We start from the raw sequence: 15,641 nt of genomic DNA on the forward strand, positions 1-15,641 counted from the left end.
AGGCTGGCTTTGACCCTTGATCCTCATATCTCAGCTTCCTGAGTAGCTAGGGTTACAGTTATGAGCCACTGGCACCCGGCTCATTTTATATATATATATATATATATATATATATATATATATATATATATATATAATCAAACTGTAAATCCATTTATTAACAGGCATTATAAAAAGATAATACTGATCTTATTTAAAAACCATGAGTGCCACACCAGTAAATATATAGCTCATGAATAACTTAAAAAGTATTTCCCATTTTAAAAGGCAATACATAGCATACAAAATTCTATACTAGACAAAGAAGCTATAATATGGGTACATGACTTATACGTCTAAAATGATACATATATACAGTACATAATTAATGTTTATTATGCGATCAGTACTTTTTTTCTATGATTCCTTTCATACTTTACTTTCCCCAGAAACTGAATTCTGAACTTTCTCTTCTAAAATTCGTATAATCAGGTTATCCTTGGACATCAAATTATGCTTCATCACAAATTTAGTAAACCAATGAACATGGAAATGTTTCATTTTCATATTCATTGATTATCTGCCCGTTGTGAAAATATTCCATAAATCCTACAACATACTGTTTTGCTACAGATGATTTTTTTTTTTTTTTTGCCAATTGTGGGGCTTGAACTCAAGGCTTGAGCACTGTCCTTGGACTTTTTCTCAAGGCTAGAGCTCTACCACTTGTTGAGCTACAGCATCACTTCCAGCTTTTTTTTTTGGTATGTGGTACCGAGGAATTGAACCCAGGCCTTCATGCATGCTAGGTAAGCACTCTACCACTAGGCCAAACTCCCGGGCCCCAGATGATTCTTTTTTTTTTTTTTTTGCCAGTCCTGGGCTTGACCTCAGGGCCTGAGCACTGTCCTTGGACTTTCTCAAGGCTAGAGATCTACCACTTGAGCCTCAGCACCATTTCCGGCTTTTTTCTATGTATGTGGTACCAAGGAATCGAACCGGGGTCTTCATGCATTCTAGGCAAACACTTTAACCACTAGGCCAAACTCCCGGCCCCCCCAGATGATTCTTTTATGCTAACCCTGCTGGGAAAATATTTCAGAAAACAGGCAGCACCATCGAGTGTGAGTCTGTATCATCTATAGCAGGACACTCTTTTGGAGTTTCATGAGCTGCACGAAGAAATATCCATTGTTCAGTTGCTGTCATTTGAGTACAAGTATGTGGATGGCATTCACTCTGAAGTTTGACAGCAAGTCCATTTAGTTCAAGGCAGAATTGCCTTAAAGTGTTCGTACTGCCATACACCTTCATCTTGGCCTTCAGGTTCAAGAATTTTGTCAAAATTAGAGCAATCTGCCCTATGTTCTGTTGAATATACTGCTGAACAGGCCAATTATAGAAATCCTGTGCCTTTGTGCCCAGCCTATTCCTCCTCAGCACTGCTGTCTCGTCCCCTCCACCATGACCATAGTGCCTGAGTCCAGATGGCTGGTGTCTGTACCCTGATGTAAGGGACGACTGCTTGTGGGGGGCGGGGGTGGGAGGACGGTGTGCAGCGGCATCTTCTCCTCCACCCCCCTAGTCCTGGGGCTTGACCTCAGGGCCTGAGCACTGTCCTTGGACTTTCTCAAGGCTAGAGCTCTACCGTTTGAGCCACAGCCCCACTTCTGGTTTTTTCTTGTGTGTGGTACGGAGGAAATCGAACCTAGGTCTTTGTGCATGCTAGACAAGCACTCTACCACTAGGCCAAACTCCTGGCCATTCATATATTTTTTAATTAACAGGCTTCTGTAGAGGAAGAGGCTTATGAAGACAGAGGCACAGCATTTCAATGGGAACATGTCTCCTATTTATTTCCCTAAGCTTTGCTTTAGGTTTACTGTGCATACTGGGCATTTACCCCAATGTTTCTGATCTGCTCTCAGTTTATAGCATTCTCTATAGGCTTGTGTTTAGGAGGGGGTGAATCTCTCTGTCTGTCTCTGTCTCTGTCTCTGTCTCTCTCTGTCTGTCTTTCTGTCTCTCTCCTTATTCTTTACTGGTGATGGACTTCCATCTCTTTCCTGTTGCTTTGGTCTAGCACTAGTCTGAGGCAGGCCTGAGTCCTTGTGTCTCAGAGGCAAAGCCTTCTCAGAGGTCCTACTCCCCTCCTAGCAATGGAAGACTTCTAATGGTCTAGTTGGTTTTCTGCCTCTGTGCCAGGGTAGACAATTTTATGTTCTTTTTCCCTAGCTGTGTTAGATAGATCAGAATTTCTTGTCCTTCCCTACTAGCCTAAGTCTTTATTTTAGATATAAAAGGTTGGGTGGGCTTTGTGCTTTTTCTAGGAAAGCATTCTACCACTAGGCCAAACTCCCAGCCCCTCTTTGTGCTTTTTCTATAGCATCACTGATCTCTGCTTCAGTCTCCTGTCATTGCTGGAATGTTCTTTTGAATGTCCAGGAGAGGCTTGTGGGAAAGGGTTGGGAATGAGTGCAAACTCATATTGTTCCTGGAAGATCTTTGCTCTCCTGTTCTCCTCATTCAGCCTCTAGCAATCCTTACAGATTTCAACCACATTCTTCCTTGTTTGTAGGATGTTTGACTTTTCCCCCTACTCTGCTCTGTGACGTGTGAGCCCATGGTTGCAGAACCCCTCCTTTTTGCCCCATCTGAAGTGTCTTTCCTTAGGATTTCAGGAAATTGACTTCTAGGAAGAAGTTTAAGAGAAGTTAGGAATTTGATAAGTTTTCCACTTTTCCTCCCATTATCAAGGGTGGAACAAAAATCTTTGAGAATCAGTTACTCCTTTTACGCTACAGGACTAACTCTATTTTCTGTGTGATCAACGAGAATGTAGAACTTTTCAAAAGACTTGGGATCAAGCCTGGTGGCACACATTTGTAATCCCAGGTACAGGTTGACCTGTGCAAAAGTGTGACACGCTCTTAAAAAAATAAGCTACAAGCAAAGAGTGTCACTCCAGTGGTAGAGTTAGAGTACCTGGCAGTACAACACCTTGGTTTAAATTCCCAGTACTTTAAAAAAAAAAAAAAAGTATCTGGGTTCAGTTGTGATGAGAGTCAAAGGAGATTTGGTCCCAAGGGAAGGATGAAGGAGAGGAATAGGAAGGAAGCAGAGGGTAACTGCCAAGAAGGAATGCAATACAGTGCCCGTGGTCTAGTGGATCAATCTAGGTCCACAAAGGTATAGTGGTATCTCGGCTTTACATAATCACTGGTGAATCTTGACGAATCCCTCACTTACTTCTGTACATGTTTTCATCAAAACCAAAAGTGAAATGTTACCTGATGAGTAATTCTCATAAGAGAATTTTGCCTATGCTCCTTCCCACTGGCTAGTTGTTTTTCTGGGGCTGGGGCAGTAGGGAAAGCGGGACTGGGCTGATCTCTGTGTGGCTGGGTGCTGCATTGCAGGCCAAGGGGTGGCCTTGCGTCTTCAGGACACTTCTCTCATTTGACCATCAGATGGAGACACTTCCCTTCAAACAGAAACAAAGACACCACACGGGCTTACACAAAACTGATACTCTGAGGACATGAAGTTACCCTTCAGGATTTGGGGAAGAGGCTTGGCTTTCCTGATGATCACAGAGTTAAACTGGTTTCGGACCTTGTCTCCATCTGGTCGTCCTGTCAATAGTTACTGAGAGCTCACTATGCCTTGCCTGGGGCTGTGTGTTGAGGGCATAGGAATGAATAATACCCAGCAAAGCTACTCCCTCCACTTCACTAGAAGTCTTTTAAGTGAGCCAAACAGTAAGAAAATAGAAAACAGTGGACCCATTTCAACTGTGGTAAGCGCTTTAAATGATCCACAGAAGAAGGTATTATGATGCCATATTAACGGGGAGAATCTGGTCTCATGTGGGCTGTTAGGAAAGGCTGCCTTGTCAACAAAACATCATACATTCTAACAACTCCGCCACTTCACATATCCTGTTATACCCACCATCACACATCCCATTCGATTCCTATACTATAGCAGATGTATCCCCATAACTTCCCATGATAGCCCGCAACATAAAATTCCATCACAGACCTAGTTACAGATCCTATTCTATTCTTCACACCCTCTACCATAACTGTGAGGAAAATCCCTTTTTAGTTTTTTTTTTTTTTTTTATCTCCACCAGCATTTTTTTTTTTTTTTGCCAGTCCTGGGCTTGAGCTCAGGGCCTGAGCACCGTCCTTGGACTTTCTCAAGGCTAGCACTCTACCACTTGAGCCTCAGCACCACTTCTGGCTTTTTCTCTATGTATGTGGTACCGAGGAATCGAACCCGGGTCTTCGTGCATGCTAGGCAAGCACTCTACCACTAGGCCAAACTCCTGGCCTCTTTTTCTTTTTTTTTTTTTCAACTTATTTTAGTATTGAGTAGTTATACAAAGAGGTTTCAGTTCCATAAGTGAGGCTGAGAATCAATGCATCTTGATAGATTTCACCTCTTCCATTGTTCTCTCCCTTTTCTCCCCTCTCATCCCTAATCTCAAATACATAGCTCAATTTTTACATAGCATGCATTGAATATAATGATTACATTTGCTTACGCTTCTGACTTCCATTTGTGTTTCCCCTCAGTACCCTCTCCTTATCTCCACAATCTTTCCTGTAAATCTTACTGCTTATCTCACTGCAATATCTCAAGGAGCTCTAATACCTCCCACTACATCCCACCGGCAATGGATCCTTCCTTCTTTCCTCCCTTCCTTCCTCCCTCCCTTTCTCCCTCCCTCCCTCCCTCCCTCTCTTTCTTCCCTCCTTCCCAGTACTGGGGCTTGAACTCAGGGCCTGGGTAGTCTCAGCTTTTTTGCTCAAGGCTTACAGGCATGAGCCACCAGTGCTAGGTGGTTTTCCATACTTGGAAACATTTGGCAAGTCAATAACCAGCACATATTCCATTTTCTCTTTCAGGCCTGTTGTGGTTCTCATCACCGAGCTGGGCTCCTCGCTGCTGGGTACAAACACGCAGTCGTCAGCAGTTAGCTTTCCCTTAGGAAAGCCCGGAGGAGGAAGTATGTCACCTTTGGATGCTTTCCTGACTTCAGTCAGTCCAATGATCCCAGACAACTCCCCAAAAGGCTGGTTAGTGCTCCGGAGCCAGTGGCTCGCACTTGTAGGCCTTGCTCACCAGGAGGCTGAGATCTAAAGATCAAGGTTTGAATCCAGTCCAGGCAGGAAAGTCTGTACGATTCTTATCTCAAATTGACTACCAGAAAACAACAAGTAGAGTGGTGGCTCAAGTGTTAGAGCAGTGTCATTGAGTGAAAAAATGAAGAGCTATTACTCAGGTTCTGAGTTCAAGCTCTAGTACCGCTGTGTGTGTGTGTGTGTGTGTGTGTGTGTGTGTGTGTGTGTGTGCACTGCGAAGTATACGAAGTACTTGGGTCCTTGTCCTGGGCCTGATGTGTGACTTGGTCCATGACACATCCATCATGGGTGGTCATTCTTTTACCTTGCCTTTGAATATACCGGGCACCTAATTATCGTTAGCCATTGGCTAACTCGGCTCTTTGCTGATAGCTTCTCCTTCTTCCCCCTGAAGGGCCAGAGTATGTAGAGGAAAACATGCCAAGGCTGGAAGAAAGAGACTTCAAAGAATCACTTATTTCAACATCTGATGCCTTTTCCTCTTCTTCTTTCCTGGTTCTGTCCTGTTTATAAAGTTTTTCTTTATTTTTTGAGGGAGAGGAAGGGGACTGAGACAAAGTCTGACTATGTTGCTCAGGCTGGATTTGAACTCAATGTATAGCCTATACTGTCCTTGAATTCACAATCCTCTTGCTTCAGATAGAGAGTGCTAAGATTACAGACATGTACCACCATACACTGCTAATTGTTTTCATTTTAATTTTTTTTTAGGAATGTAAATGTATAGCAGCAAGAGATATAAGGAAGCACAAGACTCAGTCTAACTTTCTCACATAAGTAAATCGAGGCCCAGAGAATGGAAGTCAATCTGTCCACACCTTGTAGCAGGTCAGCACAGAGCCAAAGCCCCAGACACACTCCACAAAGTGTTCTTGTAGAGGCCACCCTTTTTGTAGCCTCTTTGTTAACATTAGCCGGGAAGTGCTACTTCCATTAGAAAGGCACGTCCAATGCAAACCACTCCAGAGATTGCATTTCAAAGATTGATAGACATGGCTTTTGCATTATCTGCTGTTTTGTATTAGCTATGCTGTGGCTTCATTCTTTAGGGCTGATATTGGGGGTGGGAGGGATGGGGAATGGGGGTAGGGAGCTAATTTTGAGTCCCACTCTCAGGCCCTGGGCTCCAGCCTGTGAGATTAAGCCTGAGAAGGACAGGGTGATCCATCCTATATTTTCAGTCTGTCAGGAGATTTCATTGTTTAAACAAACATTTCAGCGAAGTCATCCAGCTGGGCAGTGATTTATGGCTCTGGCTACAGTTTTTCCCCAACAAAGATAAACAATCCTGTAACTTTTGGGACTGGGACTCCTGGTTCTAATAACTTGGAGTTGTCTGGACCACGCCAGCCATCGCTTGGTCTGGGGTTTGGTTAGGATCTGTTCACACTGGTCCTGTGGCTGAGCCACAAACCTTTAGGGGCCATGTTGTGTTTGGAAGCTAGATCCAGTCTTCATGGCAGAGGAGAATGGGAGCAAGGGAAGAAAGAACTCAGGGTTGGGGCTTCTAGCCCTTCCTCCCCCTCTTCTAAGACCTTGTAATCTTCTGCATTCTTCCAGGTGGATTGTTGATATTTTGAGTTAATGGCTTTTGTTCTTCCACAGCTTGGAAATAGTCCATTGTTTTCTTTCTATAGAACTATGCCAGATTAGACATTGTGTCCATGTGCTTGTAGAACTCCTTCAAGCCTTGGCTTCCTGCATTGGCCTGACCAATCAGAGTAATACATTCTTGTGGTCCTAGCAACTGACTAAGAGGGGCAGGGATTATCTAGTCCAATGAAGGACAGTAAAAGGCAGTAAACTCTTCACAGGGGATGCTGGGAGAGAGGCAGATGCCCCTCCTCTGTTCTTGAACTAGGGATGGTGTGGGAATTTAAGTGACCACCAGAGTTTTAGCCACCATCTTGCCTCCTGTGTGACTGGAGAGAAATCAGCTCCTGGTGACAAGCTTAGAGTTCTTGAATCTACACAAGTTCTCATTTTATTGAAGAAGCCAGTATTCTTTCACTTGCAACTGATAACCTACCAATACCTACCATTGAACACAGTGCTAGCCTTGAGTGAAAAAGCTCAGAGACAGCACCCACACCTTGAGTTCAAGCCACCACCACCGCCACCAACAAAAGTCAAGAGATAAGGGCAAGCTGGGGATGCATTTTCTGTACAGATGACAGTTACACTCCTAAATATATAAAGAATTTTTGGTGTAAAAAGGAAAAAGAATAGCCAGTGGAAGTAGCAAAGGACATAGTTAAGTAGCAAGAAATGCAAGTGGTCATTAAACATATCTAATGATAATTATGCCTGTATAGAGTTTTATTTAGTTTGTGAAGTTAATTTTCTCACTAGCTGCATGAAGAATATTGTACTCATGATGCATTTTACTGCTGAGAGGCCAAAAAATGTAGAGAAATTAAGTTGCCTCAAATCCCTCAAGTAATAAGCAACTGGGTTGAGATTTGAACTCAGGCAATCAAGGATCATTTTGTCCTGTCAAATGCATCTTCTGTACCTCATCTTTCTAAAAGAAACTCTACTACTGAGGACGTTGTGATCTGAGGATCAAAATTTGAAGGTAGCCTGTGTAGTCAAACCGGAGAGAATCTTGTCTCCAAGTAACTGTCATAAAGCAAGGCTGCAGGTGTGACTCAAGTGGTAGAGCACCAGCTTGCTGGCTTATAGTGCTCAGTCTTGAGATCATTGCTCACCTGATGGTGCAACTAATAACTAATAAGAACTAATAAGTAATACGCATGAGAGCTACTTGGGAACCTGTCTTGCAATCAAGATATTCACCCCCCTCCTTTCCAGCATTGGGATTCGAACTTGAGGAGAGAAAAGAGGAGGAGGGATGGGGGGAGGAAGGAAGAAAGGAGGAAAGAAGAGAGGGAGGGAGGGAAGAGAGACAGAAAGAGAAGGGCTTGCAAAAAGCTGGCAAATGAAGCAGGCTGACGAAAGTTATAAAATTAGATATTCTTACTCTTCCATCTTCAGAACTTTCCATCTGAAGCATGAAATTTAATCAGATGTGGAAAGATCTTCGAGAAACAAATGAACAAACCCCAGAGCAGAGAATAGGACTCTGTGGGCAGGTGCAGCATCTGTATTAGTATTATTACAGCAAAAACAGAGACTGGAACTGCCTGTGAGACTAGAGTTAGATTCCTGTAATGTTGCTGTGGGTAAACAGGCCCTGGGGAAAAATTGCTTTTCATTTCCTGAGATAGGAAGGGTGGGAAGAGGGTGGGAGGAAGTGGCCATGAATCTCTGGAGACAGCAGTATCCGTATCCTCATTAGCCAGGGACATGTCAGGTTGAGACCAGATGGCAAATATTTTATCCTGGAGAGAATGTGTCAGGGAGAGAGAAGGTACATCCTGGGGGAGGGAGCCCACATATCTGGTGTGAGCGCCTACTGTGTGCTAACAGTGCTCTTGTGTCATCCATGGCGTTCTCATTGTTTTCTAAGGAAAGACTCCTGCTTAGAGCATATCCCAGAGATCTGCTTAAGGGCATTTATGATTCCATGTTTTACGGTTCCAGAGGTCAACTGCCTGAGCCAGGTGGTTCTCATTTGGGGTCTCTCTTCTGGTGATTGTTATATGAGGGTCTTCCAGGGTCTAGATGATCTAGGCCACTCACTTTGATAACTGGTGCTTGATGATGCTGGGTTCTGAAAAGGACCCACACATACATGACATCAGGGAAAAACCTGTAAGGCTTCTCTTTCTCCTCTCTTCCTCTTTCCCTTTGCGTTCTCTCCCCCCACTCCTTCCCCCCGGCCCCTCTCTCTGTTGAGGCACTGAGAGTTGAACTCAGGGCAAATGCTCTAGTATTTGGACCACACTTTGTACTTTGTTGACTACTAACTTCAGATCCTTCTGCCTTGGTTTCCAAGTAGATGGGATACTGCTGTATGCTACTGTGCCCAGCTTTTTGATAACATAGCCTTGGAAGTACAAGGATGTCTTGTCCATTTCATTCCATGTCAAGGGAGCAGAATTAGGCTTCGTCTCTTGATGTGGATACAGGGGGATAAGGAATTGTGGGTGATATCTTTGGGGGCAAACTACAACATCTACCACATCTACTACTACATCTAGGACCAGGCTGGCTTCATGGGCTTGCCACCTTTGCAGTTGCACCTAAAAGGATCCGGTCCTTGGTTTAATGTCCTATTGCTACTGTTTTAAAATTTTTAACTTTTTGATTTTGAATGCTGAGGATTGAGCTCAATGCCCTATACATGCTAGGCAAGCATTCTACCACGTGGCTACACATTAACCCTTTCACATATATTTCAACAGGGAGCTCCACGGTTTTATTTTGTACTATGATGAACAGGTTTTCTAGGGCTGGAGCATGTGCCAAGGTCTATGCTATGCACATCTATTCCTAACTATGAGATCTTATAGGTAAGCAGAGCATACAAGACTTACTTGACCCCGAGCGAGGTGGTTCACACCTGTAATCCTGGCTATTCAGAAGGCTGAGATCTGAGAATCAAGGTTCAAAGCCAGCCTGGCACTAAAGACCATGAGACTCTTATCTCCAATGAATCACTAGCAAACCAGAAATGGTTCTGTGGCTTAAGGGGTAGGGCAATAGCTTTGAGCTGAGAGCTCAGGGACAGTGCCCAGGTCCAGAGTCCAAGACCCATGACTGACAAAAAAAAAAAAAAAAAAAAAAAAAAAGAAAAGAAAAAAGACTCATCTGACATCTTGAAGCTAAAAAAACCAGTGTTTAGGCAGGAGTTACACTGTGATCATCCAGGATTCTAGACAGGGCCAGGAGATGCTGCCGCTTTACATGCTTTCTTGGGCTTATATTCAGGCCCTCAGCTCACACTGGGCAAGGCCAGAAAAACTTTCAGGAATCTTAGAAAGATTCTTTTCCTCTCTCCACCTTATCTTCTCCCTCACTCTCATTCCTAGGCCCCTAGTGCTAAGGGCTTTGAAGGTAGGGCTTCCCATAGCAGGGGTGGGTGTGGAAAAGGAGCATGTGTTGTGCCTAGAAGGAATAAGGGTGCCACACAGGAGAGCCTGCCACTGGTGCCAGCTCAGGCAGAAGTTCCTGAGTGAGCCATTTGAGGAGACGGATGGAAGTTGGGCCAAATATAGCCTGGGTTTAGAGCAGGATGTAGAGAAATGGGAGGAGGAGGCTTTCTGGTCTTCCGTAAAGAGCATATCGAGGGTTGGTATCTACAGGCAGATACCTGACCATTGCTCAAGGGTTAGGGCACGACTTTTTCTGCAGTAGGAAATGACTCCAAGAGCTCTTTACAGCAGACCCAGTCCAGCCTTTAACTAGGACACAAAGACAGGTAACTCCCGAGGGAGAGTACCACGTGTCTCCGACAATGCCCAGATGCTCTTCAGGGTTAGTATCCTGCTGTGATACATGTTCATAGTAGTTTTCTAACCATACTCATTTCCTCCAGGGCCAGTTGACATGTTCCTATCTCTATGAGGCTAAGATGCTGCCCCTGGGGAACCAGTTCTAGTTTTTCTCTAGCATAGACTTGCAAGGGGGCCATACAAAGCCCAGTGGGCCCTCACTCTTGGCTGTGCTGGCCAGTTGCCTGCTTACTTGCAGTTTGGTTCCTTGACCTCCGGAGCTGATCTCTATAGACCCCTTTTCCCAGGCATCCTGCTCTTTAGCTTTTAGGTGAGTTTAACCACATGGGGGGAGGGTGTTCCTGGGAAAACATTAATACATGGGAGGAAGGAGAAAGTCAAAAAGAAGAGAGTTACCTTCTCTTTGCTCACCATACTGTCTTTGGCAGAATCAGACCTTTTTGTGGCTCCTACTGAGTCACATGTCACCTCTTTCCCTGGTTGCACTTCCCACGGATGAGCTCTGGCCTCAGTCTATCTATCCTGTGTGCAACTGCTTCTCAATTAACTTCTCCTGTTGGAAAGCACTAGGCTGGTTCCATGGGGAATCCTAAGGATTTAGGAAGTTCTGGAGGTCCTGTGGTTCAGTTCTTCCATTCCTAGAGGCACAGCTCCGGGAGGGCCCGCGTGTCATTCACTCCTGTAATCACGTTCTATAGTAGAGGGCAAGCTGACACACAGCCTTGGCCTATCCCCACCAACACCAGGTCATGAGCTCTGCAGACCATTTTGCTAGGGAGGAGGCAAGCAAGGGCTCAGCCAGAGCTCAGGGTGGCAGGGGTGTGAGCTGATGCATGCCGAGGCTGGGGAGAAGGTAGACCAGTGATGAATAGTCTGCCCATGGACATTCTTATATGGTATTGACTCATTACTCATGTGCCTGTGTTTTGAAGGCCAGTGATGTAGAACAGGTGATTTGGGAGTTAGTTTAAATATGTGTGTATCTGATCTGAGTGCTAATGCATTCATACAAGATGTAGGGCTTTCCCATTTGCACAGATGAATATGGATTAGTTTCCTCTGTAAGGATGTGAGTCTCATATGGATGAATTAAATCCTGGCTCCCCGGGTCACCTGGTCTCTGACACAGTCTTCTGGGGCAGCTAGTGAGACAAGTGCAGAAGAGAGTTTATGGAGGAATTTCTGGCTGAGCCAAAGAATGGACCGTGTTTGAGATGAACTCACTGTAGGGACCCTCACCCTCCTTCCTTAATTGGGGATCAGGTTCCCTCCAGTTGTGTTCAGCATTGCAGATAACTCCTCTTATTAGGCTGCAGGAGAGAAGCTGGTGACATGTTAAGCAGGAGGATCAGGAAGAATAGGATATGAAAGAGCAAGAATTAGCTGGGTGCCAGTGGCTCAGGCCTATAATCCTAGGTACTCCGGAGGCTGAGATCTGGGGACCATGAATCAAAACCAGCCTGGGCAAGAAAGCCCTTAAGACTCTTACCTCTAATTAACCACCAGAAAACTGGAAGTGCTGCTTTGGCTCAAAGTGGTGAGAATGCTAGCCTTGCTCAAAAAGAGCTCAGGAACAGCATCCAGGGCCTGAGCGCAAGCCCCGGGACCACTACCACCAACAACGAAAAGAGCAAGAATTAGTAAAACTAGAATACTGAGATAAAGGAGAAGGAAGAAGGGAGGGCGGAGGGAGGGAAGGAAAGAGAAAAGGAGGGAAGGAAGGAAGGAAGAAAGGGGGGAGGGAAGGTAGGAGAGGAAGAGGGAGGGAAGGAGAGGAAGGGGTAAAAGAGAGAGAGCTAAAGGGAGGGGGGAAGAAGGGAGGGAGGTAGGGAGGGAGAGAGAGGGAGAGAGAGAGAGAGAGAGAGAGAGAGAGAGAGAGAGAGAGAGAGAGAGAGAGAGAGAGAGAGAGAATCTCCACTATGACTTCTTGCTACAGGTAGCTTTTGTTGCAGGTCCCTTGATCCCTTCTGCTTTCCAGGTCTATTTATGGGCTAGTTATGAGTTAGTTCCTGGGATCCAAGAAGGAAAGGAAGATATTTTTTGGTCTAGCTTCCCTCTCCTGTCCCCTCATCATGGGAACAGTAGCTCCCACCTGCTCTGGTGTCCTGACCTGTCCCACATGGTATCAACTCTCATTGCTTACACTCCTATGTGTTGAAGGTCAGTGATGAAAATCATCGATGACATCCTTCTCTCCTACCAGCTGGTAACATCTTTGTTCTCTATACTCTGTCCCTGCAGCTTCATCTTGGTAATCTAGGCTGTCAGTCCAGGCATGAGGTCCTGTTTTGCTCTCTCTGGTCACCCACAGTGCCCATACCCCCTGACCTAGGCTTTTGTTGCATTCTGGAATCTGAAGATAGACATTCCTGTTGTGGTCTGCCTGCTTGGCTTTCAGAAGACCCCTCTGGAACTGCTCATTGCTGTGATTCACCTGCTGGAAACGACACCCTGTTAGCAAATGCCAGAGGGTCTGTTGCTCTCCACCAGCCACAGACTGTTACTGAGCTGCCACCTGTTGTCTGTTTCCACACCCTTGTTCACTGCCTCATGCCTGTCACCCTGGATGACTGCCCAGCAGCTGCAGTGTAGGCCATCCTGCCAGCTCCTTCCCCAGCCTCACGGGTGGTCCTGTCCAGTTTTTGGCCTCCCCAGCCTGCCTCATCTGCCCTATTCACCTGGCCACATCTGGCTGAATATGGAGCTAGGATAGCCTGGCTGGGCCATAGCACACACAACCAGATCAGCTAGAGGAGGGCCAGGTCTAGAATCAGATCATGAAACACCATATTGACAAGAATAACTACTGTTTATTGAGGTCTTCCAATGTGGCAGGCTCAATGATTTACCAAGATTATTACAGCTCCCCTATGAGCTAAGTGCTATGAAATCCCTTTTCTCACATGTAACAATCAAGGTAAAATGACCTTAAGCAAGTCCAGGTCAGGTCCTCTTGGGACCTAAGTTATGGAGCTAGGATTCAAAGGGTAGTTGACTTGACAATTCAAATTCATGACCACTAAACCAGAAAAGGCCCTGGCAGCATTCTCTATTGCTTCCCAATGACTTCTCTCTGCGCTGAGATCAACCCACCCAGAGGGGATGCATGCTCAAAGTGGTGTGTTCTTGCTGCTTACTTTAGAGAAAGCTGGAATAACCTCACTCCTGGTCACCTTTAAGAGGCAGCCTGGAGCCACACATCTCAAAGTCTTTCCATGTGTACCCAGACTCTTTTCTTCTTGTTTCCTCTTTGGCTCCTTAAAGGTTCTAAGGGCTATTACCTAGTGGTGATAGATTGTTAAACAAAGGGGGAAAATGGGACTTGGGTGTATGTATGATTAATTGACGAGACTGTCTTCTTAGAAGGCAGCATGAATGAAATATATGGCTGGAAAGAGGAAAGGTGTAATAAGGATTCGGGAGTCATTGGGGGAAGATGGAAGGCTTCCTGTGGGAAGTGGTAGTACAGATAACCTTGTCATAGCTCTTCCCCAACATAGCTATAGAAAGAAAAGAAGGAAAATGACTACAGCTGTGTGAGAAACATCCGTTTCTGACTAGATGGTTCTATACCATGGTTTGATGAAGGGGAGGGAGAAGGTTCAGGACGGTGGCTGGAGGGGGCTGGAGGCAGACAGGAATGCAACCAGGTGATCTCACCATTCCGTGCTTGAATCCATGCTTCGGCATTTCTATATCTTATTTATTCTTGGGAAAATAGGAAGTGGTATTCTGCTGTTACCCTCAGTTACTCCCTGGCAACAAAAATTCCTCTAGACTTGTCTATAAACCCTAGGGATCAGAAAATAGGGGTGTGAGTGTGAGCACATCAGGCTTTGTGGGGTCTTGAGATTCGTTTTGGGATCCTCTCGTGGCTGTAAATGCCTAAGTGTCTTTTCATAAAAGTTCAAATGATTTGAAAGAGGCTTCTCCCTTTTGTCCAGAAGAGAGCTGTTTTAAAAGGCAAGCTAGGAAAGGGGCCCTATAGTGAGAGTCTCTATCTCAGTATCGTGAGGGCTGGTGGAGCCAAGACGTGACCTCGATTACACACGTGCACCCCACATGGCAGGCCGTGTGTGCCGCTGCCTGGGCTCTAGAGGCTGCAAGGCCCTCCATGCTTGGAATACTGCAGATCTGCTGACTTGGCAATATGGGGTGTGGTGGGGAACTGGGCCACATCTGGAGGGGATGGGGAAGGAGTCCCCCAGTGACTGGGCTATGGAGGGTTTTGCCAGCCCCGAAGCGCTGAGATTCCCTTTCCTCCCCCGTAACCACAAGAGCAGTGTAATTCTCTTCACGTTAAAAGTAAACATCTGGCAGTATCTGTAGTGCCCAGAATAAACGAAGAACTAATAGGAGACGTTTGTGACCCCAGTGGGACCTGGATGAGGCTAGAAGGGGTGTGCTGCTATGTTGAGACCCATGTGGCTACATGGGGCGTCTCACTTTATTTGTTTATTGATGTGTGATTAATGCATTCATCAGTGCATGTTCCAGAATACCCTAGAGATGCAACTTGTCCTGACCCCAGGCAGCATTGAATTTTGGAGCCAGATAGTGTACCAGGGACAAGAATGGCTGTCAGACCTGGAGATGAGTATACCTTATTGCAAGTCTAGGGTCAACTATCCAAGAACCCTGTGTGAGAAGTCTAAAGTGTTTCTGCAGGGGAAAGGGTCATTTTCTTTCTTTCTTTTTCTTTTTTTTTTGCCAGTCCTGGGCTTGAGCTCAGGGCCTGAGCACTGTCCTTGGACTTTCTCAAGGCTAGAGCGCTACCACTTGAGCCTCAGCACCACTTCTGGCTTTTTTCTATGTATGTGGTACCGAGGAATCGAACCCGGGTCTTCGTGCATGCTAGGCAAGCACTTTAACCACTAGGCCAAACTCCCGGCCCAAAAGGGTCATTTTCTAAAAGTGGAGATTGCCTAGACTCCCTCACAAGAGATCAGAAGCAAATGCCACGCATGGAAGTGGGGCAGGATCCCTCTGTGGCCATGGTGCCAAAAATGCTCCCAGAGATAAATGGGAAGGGAGAGAAAATAAGATGGAGAAGAAGAAGTGGCTCTGTTGTGTGCATCTGCTCGTTCATGTGTGTGTATGTGGGGGCTGAGGGGGCTGGGATGGAGCCCAAAGTGCTCTACCACTAATT

The 15,641-nt window shown here is 45.6% G+C and overlaps 1 pseudogene; it reads right to left on the reverse strand.

Moving 5' to 3' along the window:
* Positions 1 to 408: 408 nt before the first annotated feature.
* On the reverse strand, positions 409 to 14,172 carry LOC150060830 (MOB-like protein phocein; annotated as a pseudogene).
* Positions 14,173 to 15,641: the final 1,469 nt, after the last annotated feature.

The sequence above is a fragment of the Megascapheus bottae genome, chromosome 7, assembly GCF_031878675.1.
Source record: "Megascapheus bottae isolate mThoBot1 chromosome 7, mThoBot2.hap1, whole genome shotgun sequence".
Classification (NCBI taxonomy): domain Eukaryota; kingdom Metazoa; phylum Chordata; class Mammalia; order Rodentia; family Geomyidae; genus Megascapheus; species Megascapheus bottae.